The sequence below is a fragment of the Rana temporaria genome, chromosome 12 (assembly GCF_905171775.1).
Source record: "Rana temporaria chromosome 12, aRanTem1.1, whole genome shotgun sequence".
Lineage (NCBI taxonomy): Eukaryota > Metazoa > Chordata > Amphibia > Anura > Ranidae > Rana > Rana temporaria.
The window spans coordinates 87,222,034-87,236,251 of NC_053500.1; the positions used below are offsets into that span (position 1 = coordinate 87,222,034).

At 40.4% G+C, this 14,218-nt stretch overlaps 1 pseudogene; it reads right to left on the bottom strand.

Moving 5' to 3' along the window:
* Positions 1–14,218, bottom strand: part of LOC120919507 — a 334,252-nt pseudogene that overhangs the window by 295,854 nt on the left and 24,180 nt on the right.

The window sequence follows — 14,218 nt, forward strand, 5'->3', positions numbered from 1 at the left end:
ATTTTTTTCCTACATTTGTGCCACATATATTTGGAAGAATATCAAAAGTCTTGCCTGTGGGGCCAAGTATTTCTCACCAAACAAAGTATGACAGACAGCACAGGCAGAGTCATTGAGGTCAACGGGGTCACAATGCAACCGGTACAAAACGGTCCAGCAATTTAAAATTCACGTTCTGAAAATTGATAAACCTACAATTTTTATTTGTAGAATTTTGTCCTGGTGGTCAGTGATACCTATGTACTTTAATGCACATGCATTTTGATTAAAATCTGTGGAAATTAATGTAAAAAATGATATAAAACATTTACAGTTTGTGTAAAAATAGACATGTACAGAACGAAAAGATTCAGTTTGTTTTATTTTGATTTGTTATTTACATAAATTCGTATAGTTAAATTTGTTAATTTCGATTAAACTTTTCCAAATTTGATCAAATTGAATTAGTTTGCATCTAATTTGAATCAAAATCAATTTTATTTTATTTGAAATTTACATTTTGGAAGATGGTTATATTCAATTTTTTTTCTATTCTATTTTATATTCAAATTCATTCTTTTCTAAATTAGAATTTCGTAAAAAGGTTATATAGTTATATTTTTCTGTTCCATTCTTTTATATTGTTTGTTCTATTCTATTCAAATGTATTCTAGTTGAAATTTGAATTTAAATATACAGCTGTGAATCTAGGTTAAAATTAAAATTCTAGGAGAACTGCAGTGATCCATGGACCAAAGGCACATAGGAAGTGTGCAACAGCTGAGAGACGATTACAGGTAGAGCCTGCACAAGGGGAAACACAGCAGAGGGATAATAAACAAACAGCATAGTTAAGATTGTGTGTGTGTGTATAGGTATACAGAACATCCTGGCTCACAGCCAAGCAGGCAGCATGGTGAAGAGTAGGGACCATGGGTTCCAGGTGAACCCTGCAGGTGCAGGTGTGTCCACGAGTGTCTCGGCTGTCCAAGACTCTCCCTCCTGATTAGCTGAGACAACAGCGGCACCATTGGCTCCCGCTGCTGTCAAAGTCAGTTAGCCAATCAGGCGAGAGGGGGCCTGGCCGAACCACAGCTCCCTGTCTGAATGTACACACGGAGCTGCAGATTGGCTTCGGTGCCCCTATAGCAAGCTGCTTGCTGTGTGGGCACTTAACAGTAGGGAGGGGCCAGGAGCACAGAAGAGGGACTGAGAAGAGGACGATTCAGGCTGCTCTGCGTAAAACCACTACAACAGAGCAGGTAAGTATAATGTGTGTTTTTTTTCTATAAAACTATGAGACTTTACAATCACTTTAATTTATGTGCAGATTTGCCTTGGAGAATGTTTTTTTTTTTTTGGTTATCATAATGGTTACAGTCTAGATCACAATTATTTCTGGTACGGAAATGATTACTTTAAGCAAATCTGCGGTATTGCTATGGGCGCGAAGTATGCACCAAGTGTGGCCAACTTGTATATGGCTGAATGGGAAGCAGATGTTTTATATAATAGAAAACCGCAACAGTTACTTTTATACAGGCGTTTTATTGATGATATTTTAATTATTTGGGCAGGAGACAGGGAGAGTCTTATGGACTTTGGTTTTTATTTGAACACAAATGAGAAAAATATCAAACTGACCTGGGAGATTAGCGATGAAAAATTCACTTTCTTGATCTGGAGATTACCAAAGAAGGAACTAAACTGGTAACACAAACGCACTTTAAAACTGTGGACAGAAATAGCTACCTGCCTTTGGACAGCTGTCACCACACGCCCTGGTTGGACAATATACCAAAGGGTCAGCTATTGAGACTAAGGAGAAATTGTACTAAAACTGATGTATTCTTGAAACAGGCGGACTTTATTGGCAAGAGATTTGTGGAAAAGGGTTACAAATCTGACTTTATTGAGAAAAAGATACAAGATGTGGTCACCCTAGATAGAAATACACTGATCAGGACTCTACAAGAAAAAACTCCTACATGGGGGAGTACCCCTAATAATGGACTATAACGTGCAGCATAAGCAGATAGAGGCGATCTGTAGGAAATATTGGCACATTGTGAGGGCCGATCGACATCTGGCACCAATACTTCCAGAAAAGCCATTATTCACATATAGGAGGGCCCCTACTCTACGGGACATGATTGCCAAAAATGTACTTGACCCTCCAGAGAAAAAAAGTTTTTTAATGAGAAAGGATACTATCCCTGTAATAGATGTTTTACCTGTAAGCATACTAAAGAGAGTAAAAAGAAAAAAGAAAATTTTAAATCGTGCTTCACAGGGAAGGAATATAAAATTAAAGAATTTATTTCCTGTGAGACTGAAGGGGTAGTCTACCTTCTGGAATGCCCATGCAAGATTCAATATGTTGGTAGAACAAAGAGAAAATTGAGGAAAAGACTGCGGGAGCACACGCAAAACATAATAAATGGGTTCCCTAAGCATAGTCTGTCCCGCCACTACGACCAATACCACAACAGAGATCCATCCTCACTAATGGTGTGGGGTATAGAAAAATATAAACCCCATTGGAGAGGGTATAATAAAGTGCAGAAAATTAGCCAGGCAGAATCCCGCTGGATACACGAATTGTGCACTTTAACGCCACATGGGCATAATGTAGAATTTGATCTAATTGTTTTATCTCTAACTTTTAAGACGTTATCCCTTTACTCTCCTCTTAACGTTTTTTATCATTTTAATATAGGATTTTAGTGAGTATTTTATTACTTGCTATTTTATGGATTTTACATAATACTTGTTGCGGTTTTCTATTAATATTTTAGTAATATTTATCCATATTTATTTACCAGTCCTCCCTTATTGACAATTTCTGGAATATTAAGTATCATCCTTCCCTCTGAGATCATCTGCTAGTATCAGGCACATTGCTATACTCATTAGTGTCTTATTGTCCTCTTATGGTCTGGTACATATCTGGATCAATTATCTTTCTTTCCCATTATCCTGTTTCCTTAAGCTTAGGAATCTAGATTTCTATGTTATATTTTTTTATGTCCAGCAGGGGGTAGTGGCGCACCCTTATATCTGCTATTGTATTCCAATTATTTGCAATCACGCATGTCCTCCCTCAGCCACCAGAGGGGGCATTTTACTATGTTTTTATATTTTTATATATATTTTTAATGTATATCAATGGATTGTTGTGTTTGCGATTGAGATCGGCCTGGCGGCATTGCGGTTATGTTATTGTGATGTCTCGCTGGCCTTTTTCTCCTATGCGCTCATTAGCAAGTTACTATAAATGTCACCCACGTACCAGCCGCCCTCCATCCTATTATTAAGCGACATCGGCTGTCGCGATACGCGCGAGGACGTTGGAGGGCTGTTGGTGACGTCACCCGCTCGCGGCCGCAGAGCGGGGACACAGGAAAACGCACACGCCACTTTAACATGCTGTTCTTACAGCACTGCTTGTAAGTGTTTACTTTTCTTTCATTAAATGTTGTAATAATCGTACACTATGGAGGCATCCCTGTGCTTTATTTTGGGAATCATCGCGCTGAGTCTGTGAGTTCATTGGGGTGGATCTATCGGCTGACTGTGGGAGACACTATGGGAACCATTCATTTAGGCTATTTATAGCCTCCCTGAGGTAAGGGGCTAGCACATATATCCCTGGTCACCGTGGAGAGTCGGGCTGATTGCAACCACAGCACTCTGCATGTTACAGCAACTAGAGCACAGATGCACTTTAGAAATACATTAATTGAACTGGCCACTGGAATTTAGTTTTCTTCACTCTTGCACGTTTTGTGTACTGGACACGGATAATATATTTTAAAAGTTTCATTGGGACCCTCTGACACTTGTCTCTAGGGATCCCTGTGTGGACTATATTTGGGTATATATTTTATTTTTTCACTACAGCACATATTTTGGATTGTTTTTATAATCTGAATTATTCACTTTTTATTTATTATATATTTTTTTGGACATTCAGTCACCGGATATTTATTTGCATATTTGCACACTGCACTACTTGTGGATGAAGCACTTTATGGACTATCACATTATTTATTTGGATTTGTAGGAAGTGATTTATGCTCAGGATTTGAAGTTTGCCATTAATTAGGACCATTGTGCTGTCATTGGCACGTTGGTCACACCGATTTCATTATTTGCTCACTCTCAATATCTTCCACATTATGATATTTTTGTTGGATGGTATTCCGGTTTAGAGTGATACACATTTTTACCAGGAGGCGGAGTTTGTTTTGCACATTCTATCTTTATAAATAGTGTATATATTATTTAGTGATTTTAGTTGCAAGCGCCACTACACCCCCCATTTCATTAATACATTTAAGTGTTTGTTCACCAATGCCAGAAGTCTGCCAAGCAAAACAGGTGAGTTGGAAGCTCTGGTGCATGAGGAGAGCTATGATGTAATCGGTATTGCTGAAACTTGGCTTCAATCCTCACATGACTGGGCTATTAATATTCCTGGCTATGCTCTCTTTCGGAAAGACAGGGTAAAAAGGAAAGGTGGAGGGGTCTGTCTCTATGTGAGAAGTGACCTCAAAGCAAGCGTCAAAGAGAACCTGGTTGATGGAGAGTGTGATGAGGCTGAAGCATTATGGGTGGAACTGCATACAGATGTGCGTAGTTAAAAATTAATCATTGGAGTTTGTTATAAACCACCCAATGTTAATGAGGAGGTGGAGACTAAGCTCCTTGCACAGATGGAAAGGGCTGGGACGGTGATAATAATGGGGGATTTTAACTACCCAGAAATTGACTGGATTAATGGCACTTCTGGGACAGTTAAATGACAACAATTTAAAAACCTATTGCAGGACAATTTTATGGTGCAGTTTATTGAGGACCCAACTAGGAATGATGCTCTGTTGGACCTGATAATCTCAAACCATGCAGAGCTTATTACTAATGTTCAGATAAAGGAACACCTGGGTAGCAGTGATCATAACATGATTTCATTTAATGTTAACTATAAGCAAGAAATACATACAGGAAATATTAAAACACAAAATTTTAAGAGAGCAAATTTTCCAAGGATGAGGGCTGCTCTCCAGGACTTGGACTGGGAGGGACTATTGGCACTGATGAACACAGAACAGAAATGGGAATTCTTCAAAAAGACTGTGTGGAACCTCACTGCAAAGTATGTTCCCATGGGCAATAAGTTTAAAAGGCTAAAAATAAAACCTATGTGGCTCACGGTCAAAGTTAAAAAAGCTATAAACAATAAGAAAGTAGCTTTTAAAAAATATAAAAATGAAGGAACACTAGTGTTTAAATGTTACAAAGAATATAACAGGATATGTAAAAAGGAAATCAAGGATGCAAAAATTCAAAATGAACGACAGATTGCAAAAGATAGGACAAACCCCAAAAAATTATTTAAATATATTAATAGTAAAAAGGTGAAGTCTGAGCATGTAGGCCCCTTACAAAATAATCTAGAGTGGGTGACTGGGGACAAGGAGAAGGCAAATGTATTAAATGCTTTCTTCAGCTCTGTGTATACAATGGAGCATGGGGGAGCTCATGTCCAAAATGGGGGTGGGAGTGACACAGCCCCAAATCCACAATGGCTCAAAGTGATATGGTCCAGAAATATTTAGACAGAATAAAGGTGGATAAAGCACCTGGACCAGATGGCAACCACCCACGGATCCTAGGTGAGTTGAGCTCTGTCATTTCAAAGCCACTGTATCTAATATGTAGGGACTCATTAATGACAGGAATAGTACCACTGGATTGGCGCAGGGCCAATGTGGTGCCCATATTTAAAAAGGGAACAAAGTCTTTACCAAGTAACTATAGACCTGTTAGTCTAACTTCTATAGTTGGGAAGATACTGGAACGTTTAATAAAAGACCACATGGATGAGTTCTTGCTGGAAAAAAACTATTTAAGCAGCAAACAACATGGATTCATGAAAGACAGAAGTTGTCAGACAAACCTGATTTCCTTTTATGAAGAGGTAAGTAAAACCCTGGACAGAGGTGTGGCTGTGGACGTGATATATTTGGATTTTGCAAAAGCGTTCGATACAGTTCCGCACACACGGCTCATGTGTAAGGTAAGGTCTACAGGATTGGATATATCAGTTTGTAAATGGATAGAAAACTGTCTGAAAGACAGAATTCAGAGAGTGGTGGTTAATGATTCTTACTCTGAATGGTCCAAGGTTATCAGTGGTGTACTCCAAGGTTCAGTGCTGGGACCCTTACTTTTCAATATATTTATAAATGATATTGGGTCTGAGATCAAAAGTAAAATTTCTGTCTTTGCAGATGACACCAAGCTATGCAGTGGAATAACGTCCTTGCCGGATGTCGCCAATTTACAAGCCGACCTCAATGCTCTGTCTAATTGGGCGACTGAGTGGCAGATGAGGTTTAATGTTGATAAATGTAAAGTTATGCACTTAGGGAATAAGAATATGCATGCATCATACATGCTAGGGGGGAGTACAACTGGGGGGATCTGTAGTGGAGAAGGATCTGGGGGTTTTAGTTGATCATAAGCTCAATAATAACATGCAATGCCAAGCTGCGGTTTCCAAAGCGAGCAAAGTCCTTTCTTGTATTAAGAGAGGTATGGACTCCAGAGACAGAGATATAATTTTGCCCCTGTACAAATCATTAGTAAGACCTCATCTGGAATATGCAGTTCAGTTTTGGGCACCAGTTCTCAAAAAGGATATCGGAGAACTGGAGAAAGTGCAGAGAAGGGCAACCAAACTGATAAGAGGCATGGAGGAGCTCAGCTATGAGGAAAGATTAGAAGAACTAAATCTATTCAGTCTTGAGAAGAGGAGAATTAGGGGGGATATGATCAACACGTACAAATATATAAGAGGTCCATACAGTGGACTTGGTGTTGAGTTATTCACTTTACGGTCAACACTGAGGACAAGGGGGCACTCTTTACATCTAGAGGAAAGGAGATTTCACCTCCAAATACGGAAAGGTTTTTTCACAGTAAGAGCTGTGAAAATGTGAAACAGACTCCCTCCAGACGTGGTTCTGGCCAGCTCAATAGATTGCTTTAAGGCCTGGATACTTTCCTAAATGTACATAAAATAACTGAGTACTAAGATTTGTAGGTAAAGTTGATCCAGGGTAAATCCGATTGCCTCTCTGGGGATCAGGAAGGATTTTTTTCCCCTGCTGTAGCAAATTGGATCATGCTCTGCTGGGGTTTTTTGCCTTCCTCTGGATCAACTGTGGGTATGGAGTTGGGTGTATGGGATTGTACTGTGTTTTTTATTTTTGTTTGTTTATTTTTTGTGGTTGAACTGGATGGACTTGTGTCTTTTTTCAACCTGACTAACTATGTAACTATGTAACATGATAACAAGTGCTTCTTGTTACCTGCAGAGATTTTCAAATATATTTAGACGTCTCAGTGCAACCAATAAGCAATCACCCCTATTTTTAGGGAGAGGAGGTAACTAGTGTCTGGCAAACCGTTCCGTCTGAGCATGTGTTTAGTCTGAACATCGGGTGTTCCCTGAACAGGGCAAACAGACACATTTGCAGGGTGTTCAGTGGATGGCCTGCACAGTGCATTCTGCGCCTTAACAACTGATGAGTCATCAGCTGTCAATGGGCTTCCCTGCCACCAGCTGAATAAAAAACAAAAAAACACATTTGACGGTAAAAAAAAAGTACATTTGGGTCATTTTTATTCCTATTACAAAGGATGTAAAAATCCCTGTAATAGAAAAAACACCATGACAGGACCTCTTAAATGTGTCAAAAAGACCTCAGATCTCATATTAACACTAAAATGCAATATAAAAAATGCTATGGAGCTGAGTGGGGGCCATCTTTCTCTCACTTGGCTCCAGGCTGTTGAGGGGAAAGACTCCGCCGCTACCAACGGTTTCATTAAGTGTCAGAGATGACCCAAACGTGACGGGACCTCTCCCATCCCTGATAAAAAGTGATCTCACGGCTAAAATGCAGCTGAGACCACTTTATCTGAAAGCAGACCACCCGTTGAAGAAGAGGATATCGGGGTTATGGCAGCTATCTGCAGCCATAACAACGGTATTCCTCTTCAAACAGCCACCTTATGATGGCGGGCAGTGTGCAAGTGGTTAAGCATCATTAAAATCATTGCTCCTGTAATAAAAAATTGCATCCATACATGTCCCCAAGGCAGTACCCAGACCCCTCTTATGGCCAATTACTTGCATATATGCCTTCAAAATGGGCACTTTTGATTTTTCCTGTTCAGCTTCCATAGACTTTAGTGGAGTTCGCTGTTTGGGTTAGAACTTTTCCCCTGTTCTGGAGTTCTGCTGCAAACCGAACAGGGAGGTGTTCAGCCCATCTCTAAAGGTAACAATTTTTTTCCTACATTTGTGCCACATATATTTGGAAGAATATCAAAAGTCTTGCCTGTGGGGCCAAGTATTTCTCACCAAACAAAGTATGACAGACAGCACAGGCAGAGTCATTGAGGTCAACGGGGTCACAATGCAACCGGTACAAAACGGTCCAGCAATTTAAAATTCACGTTCTGAAAATTGATAAACCTACAATTTTTATTTGTAGAATTTTGTCCTGGTGGTCAGTGATACCTATGTACTTTAATGCACATGCATTTTGATTAAAATCTGTGGAAATTAATGTAAAAAATGATATAAAACATTACAGTTTGTGTAAAAATAGACATGTACAGAACGAAAAGATTCAGTTTGTTTTATTTTGATTTGTTATTTACATAAATTCGTATAGTTAAATTTGTTAATTTCGATTAAACTTTTCCAAATTTGATCAAATTGAATTAGTTTGCATCTAATTTGAATCAAAATCAATTTTATTTTATTTGAAATTTACATTTTGGAAGATGGTTATATTCAATTTTTTTTCTATTCTATTTTATATTCAAATTCATTCTTTTCTAAAATTAGAATTTCGTAAAAAGGTTATATAGTTATATTTTTCTGTTCCATTCTTTTATATTGTTTGTTCTATTCTATTCAAATGTATTCTAGTTGAAATTTGAATTTAAATATACAGCTGTGAATCTAGGTTAAAATTAAAATTCTAGGAGAACTGCAGTGATCCATGGACCAAAGGCACATAGGAAGTGTGCAACAGCTGAGAGACGATTACAGGTAGAGCCTGCACAAGGGGAAACACAGCAGAGGGATAATAAACAAACAGCATAGTTAAGATTGTGTGTGTGTGTATAGGTATACAGAACATTCCTGGCTCACAGCCAAGCAGGCAGCATGGTGAAGAGTAGGGACCATGGGTTCCAGGTGAACCCTGCAGGTGCAGGTGTGTCCACGAGTGTCTCGGCTGTCCAAGACTCTCCCTCCTGATTAGCTGAGACAACAGCGGCACCATTGGCTCCCGCTGCTGTCAAAGTCAGTTAGCCAATCAGGCGAGAGGGGGCCTGGCCGAACCACAGCTCCCTGTCTGAATGTACACACGGAGCTGCAGATTGGCTTCGGTGCCCCTATAGCAAGCTGCTTGCTGTGTGGGCACTTAACAGTAGGGAGGGGCCAGGAGCACAGAAGAGGGACTGAGAAGAGGACGATTCAGGCTGCTCTGCGTAAAACCACTACAACAGAGCAGGTAAGTATAATGTGTGTTTTTTTCTATAAAACTATGAGACTTTACAATCACTTTAATTTATGTGCAGATTTGCCTTGGAGAATGTTTTTTTTTTTTTGGTTATCATAATGGACTGTATGTCCTTCATCCTGAAATATGGCCAGTAAGATGGCTTTTAGTTTAGCCAGCCCCGTATTTTAAAAAGCTGGGCACAGAGCAGCCATAGTGTCAGTGAATTGGAAGCTCTTGTAGTTCAGTTAAAAAAAATGTACTTCTAATCTAATTATTGCCTGTTTGGTCTATCATCCTCTTTTGCAGCCTTGTTTTGTTCTCATCATGGGGGCTTTTTGTCTTTCATTTTATTTTGTGGTTCACTGGGGATTAGTGGGCACTTTTAACTGTTGTGCTAATCAGAGCTCTGTCCACGTCTTTGTCTCTAGTACATATTGGCCTAATATCCCAGATTAGAATTGTTCTGCTACTGGACAATGTAACACTGCTCTCTGAAATATCTGAATCCCTATGGTAAAACCCCTGAATGTGCTTTTTGTCTCTAGTAAATTTTGGCCTAGCCTAGCTTTTTAAAATGATCCTGTTGCTTCACCAATTTTACACGGCCGTGTCATCTGCAGTCTGTTTATTCTTGTAGTAAAAACAAGCATGTACTATTTTTCATTAGCACATTTTAGGCACTTCTCCTGCTGCATCACCTACTGTCTCTAAATTCTTAATGAGAACTTGAAAGAAACTGTCAGGGCAGTTTTGCATTAGTAAGAACAGGGACAGCCACAACAAACTTAGGGTTTTCTTTTTCTTCAAGCCAAACCCGAAGACTTTAGCGGTGCACGACAAATTGCGGCAAAATCACGTAAACAGAATCGTGGAAAGCCTGTCACCCAAAATAAGTTTCTCTTTGTGATTAGGGTGCCATAATCCCCATACCCTCCTATTACAAATCTTCTTCTCCTACCTGCACAAATCCTCCTCCTTCCTATTGGCCATGGCAGCCGACAGGGGGTACCACGGGGCTCCAGCACACCGGGGGGGCCCAGACAGCAGGGAGATCGGAGCGGCCGGCGGGGGAGCAATTACAGAGGAGGGGGGGGGGCAATTACAGAGGAGGGACAATTACAGAGGAGTCAAAACATAAGGGAGAGCGCAAGGCGACAGGTAGCTGCTGGTGCGGTAGTTTTAATAAATTAAATGTTTAAAAACAATCCACTCACTTTCCATGTCAAAGCTGTAGGCATGTCAGTCTGTGAAGTCTGCTGTCCCATTCTCCCGATCCACGCTGCTGTTATCACAGCAGCACATACACCAACTCTGTCAACCTCATCACTTACTGCTCCCCCTTGTCCTCCAGCGGAACACAAAGACATATTTGCCTCCTCACATGAAGAGGTGAATAATTCTTCCCCATCACCAATGATCTTCTCTTAGGAGACTTCTGTAGTGGTGAAATAGCCTCCCACTCTACCTCTTTGACTTTTTCTTTTTTAGAGGGGGGCCCCCAGCAAAAAAGAAAACGCATAGACAAGGATATAGGGGAGGACATAAAAAATCCAAAAATAAGCGCCAAACTACAGAAACAATACAATTATATAACTTATCTTCCCATGTACTTAACCCTAAGGATATCTCTCTATTGAGCAAAGGCCTCACTTTTTCTCCCACGATACAACCCAACTCGTTTCTTTTATTTAAGGACATCAACAAATTTATAAGGACCCTCACTCTTAAAAGATTTTTCAACATCCAGTCTAACAAAAATATGCTAGCCCTCTGCTAACACTAACACTACGTCCACTATCACTGTTTCATCAGAAACCACTATAGACAACTCTCCTGACAGTTCTCTTAGTATATATGATTTTGATCCTGACAATTATTTTGATTTAGATCTGGTAATACTCACTCAATGTCTTCAGACTTCACCCCCTGTGGTACATACACAATTTAAAACCAAAATCTATTTTCTAACCTACCAGATCGAAGGGCCCATATATAGAAGCATTCTATAGAGTAGTTTTTTCAGAATTTCAAAAATTATGTAAGCAGATCGATGCCACTCAAAAATACCAATATCATAACCTTAATCCGTGCGAAAAAGTCGCCCTCAAATCTTTTACCAATAACCCTAATCTAATTATTAAATCAGCAGATAAGGGGGGTGGCATCATTATTCAGGATCGCACCTCTTACATTGAGGAAGCTTTCAGATTGTTGTCAGACCCAATAACATGAAAGAAAAGAAAATCTCGCGCCAAATTATTTACACTAATTATATACTTGATGAATCAAGTAGCTAACTAAGTGAAGCTGCTCCCAAAAAAATCAGGTGACTGACTTACATATATTGTGTGATTGAAGTGAGGGGCGCTAAGTTAAATAATGGATAATGTGTCACAATGAACTTTGGGTGATACACAGTCTGACCATATGCCCAAATCTATGTGAATACAAGACAGAAAATGGCCTATACTCTAAAAATACAATTGTACCAAAAGATGTGAAATAATAAAAAGTCCAACAAATAGTTAAGTGCGAATAAATCCAATGCTGGATCAAGTCCAAGTGCAAAATTGCAAATAAAACAATCCCAAATCGCAGGGATAAAGTGCAAATGCGAAGTGCTTGTGAATCTTCAAACAACAAAAAGTGCGAGATAGGAGTGATCCGCCTTCACCTCTAGGTCACCAGAATTAATAATGGATGGCTCCTTACCACACGGTGTTGACCAGATTACTTAAAATATGGTCAATAAGGCTTGTTAGTAATATGAATCAGCAGGATCTCGTTAGGTTCCAATGTCAGCAGTTGCAGCAAATGATGTGCCAAAAAAGGAAAAGAGATGCCTCCATAGTGTAAAACCATTTAATAAACGTAAAATAAAATACAATGCCAAATGGCCTCTTACTATTGATGGTGCCCGTATCCTGGCACTGAGGCTGTGGGTTTGTAGGGATAGTAAGACAAGATTAGAGATGGCCGCGTCCTGGTCTGCTAGCGTGCGTTCCACCGCTAGCTGTCCATCAACCAGTGGGACCGGAAGTGCGTGGCTGTGTGTGCGTGCCCGGATACCGCCCCGGGATACGGGCACCATCAATAGTAAGAGGCCATTTGGCATTGTATTTTATTTTACGTTTATTAAATGGTTTTACACTATGGAGGCATCTCTTTTCCTTTTTTGGCACATAATTATGGATGGCGACCCTGTGTGTAATATATATTAGCATTAAATTTGCATATGTCATGATTTTCAAAATGTGTGTGATTAATGAAAACAACAAATAAACTATGTCCCTTTTTTTTTAAACACAGACAGAGCAAAGCCAGGGGGAGGCAGGCCCCACAGGGAGCCAGGGGGAGGCAGGCCCCACAGGGAGCCAAGGGGAGGCAGGCCCCAGTAGGAGACAGGAGGCACACCGGTGTGATTCCCATTTCCCGGATCCCTCCACTCCGCACTCCCGCGAAAAGGGCCAGGAGGCTTCTCCAAATGGAGGAGGAGACCCAGGCCATGCTTCGCAAAGCAACTGAGAGCCACCCACTGAAGAAGAGGGGTTTGCAGCGCTCATCGCAGCCAAGCTCCGAAATCTGGAGCGGGGCCAGCGTGTGCGTTGCGAACTGATCATCTTCAAGGCCATGAGCATGGCATCACTGGGGCAGCTCGATGACGACACCGACATTGTGTGGATTGCTCCTCCTGTCCTTGCTACTCCTCCTGCTCCTGCTTCTTCTCCTGCTCCTCCTTTTCCCGAGCCTGCTCCGGCTCCTGGCACAACCTCGGCTCCAGGAACCCAGCCCCAGAGGACTCGGGCTGCAGGGAAGAAGTCCAAGAAATGAGATGGTGCCCCTGATGGAATATTTTTTTGCCTCACAGCTTGGATTGCTGGCTTGGTGGACCCTTGTCTTTATAAATTCAAGCACGCTCTCAAGTGCTGCCTTCCTTGGCATCTTTGTTTTTATTAAGTTTGTATTTTTGGCTGCCAGCATTGTATAATTTTTTATTCGGCCAGAATAAATGGCTTTTTGTTTTGTCGTCCAAATTTGACCATGTGTATTTTTTCAAAAATAGAGAGATCCTTAGTGAGTGGGCAGACACATTTCAAAAACAAACATTTTGACATTAACCTCCCTGGCGGTATGATTCTTTCAGAAAAAAGGTGCTGAAAGCGGTACCATTATTTGCAAGGAAATTTGGCGTTTTATACTGTAGGCCTGTAATTCTTAGGAATAACTCACTTAAATCTGAGAGAATTGTCGCTGTCATTACTTTTATTTTTTTATGACGAATTTCCCCACAAATCGCTATCGCACAATTCTGCAAGTGATTATAATTTATTATCGCTGTTTTTTAGCTGCTCTAAAACCATTTTTGACATAAAAAGACACTTTTGGTTGCTATGGGCAATCTACAGTTTGCAGGGAGAAAGAACAGTTTTTATTATATAAAAGTACATGTAGGACACTGGGCAGACCACTAGGGACAAGGGGGGTGTGTATTTTTTACATACAGTACTGTAATCTATAAGATTACAGTATACTGTGTGTATTGTGTTTGTTTATGTTTTTGAATTTGGCACCGTTCTCCGCTCCCGTGCGTCGTAACATCGCAGGGAACGGAGATCGGCGGCACAGGAGGACGCTGTGGGAATCGA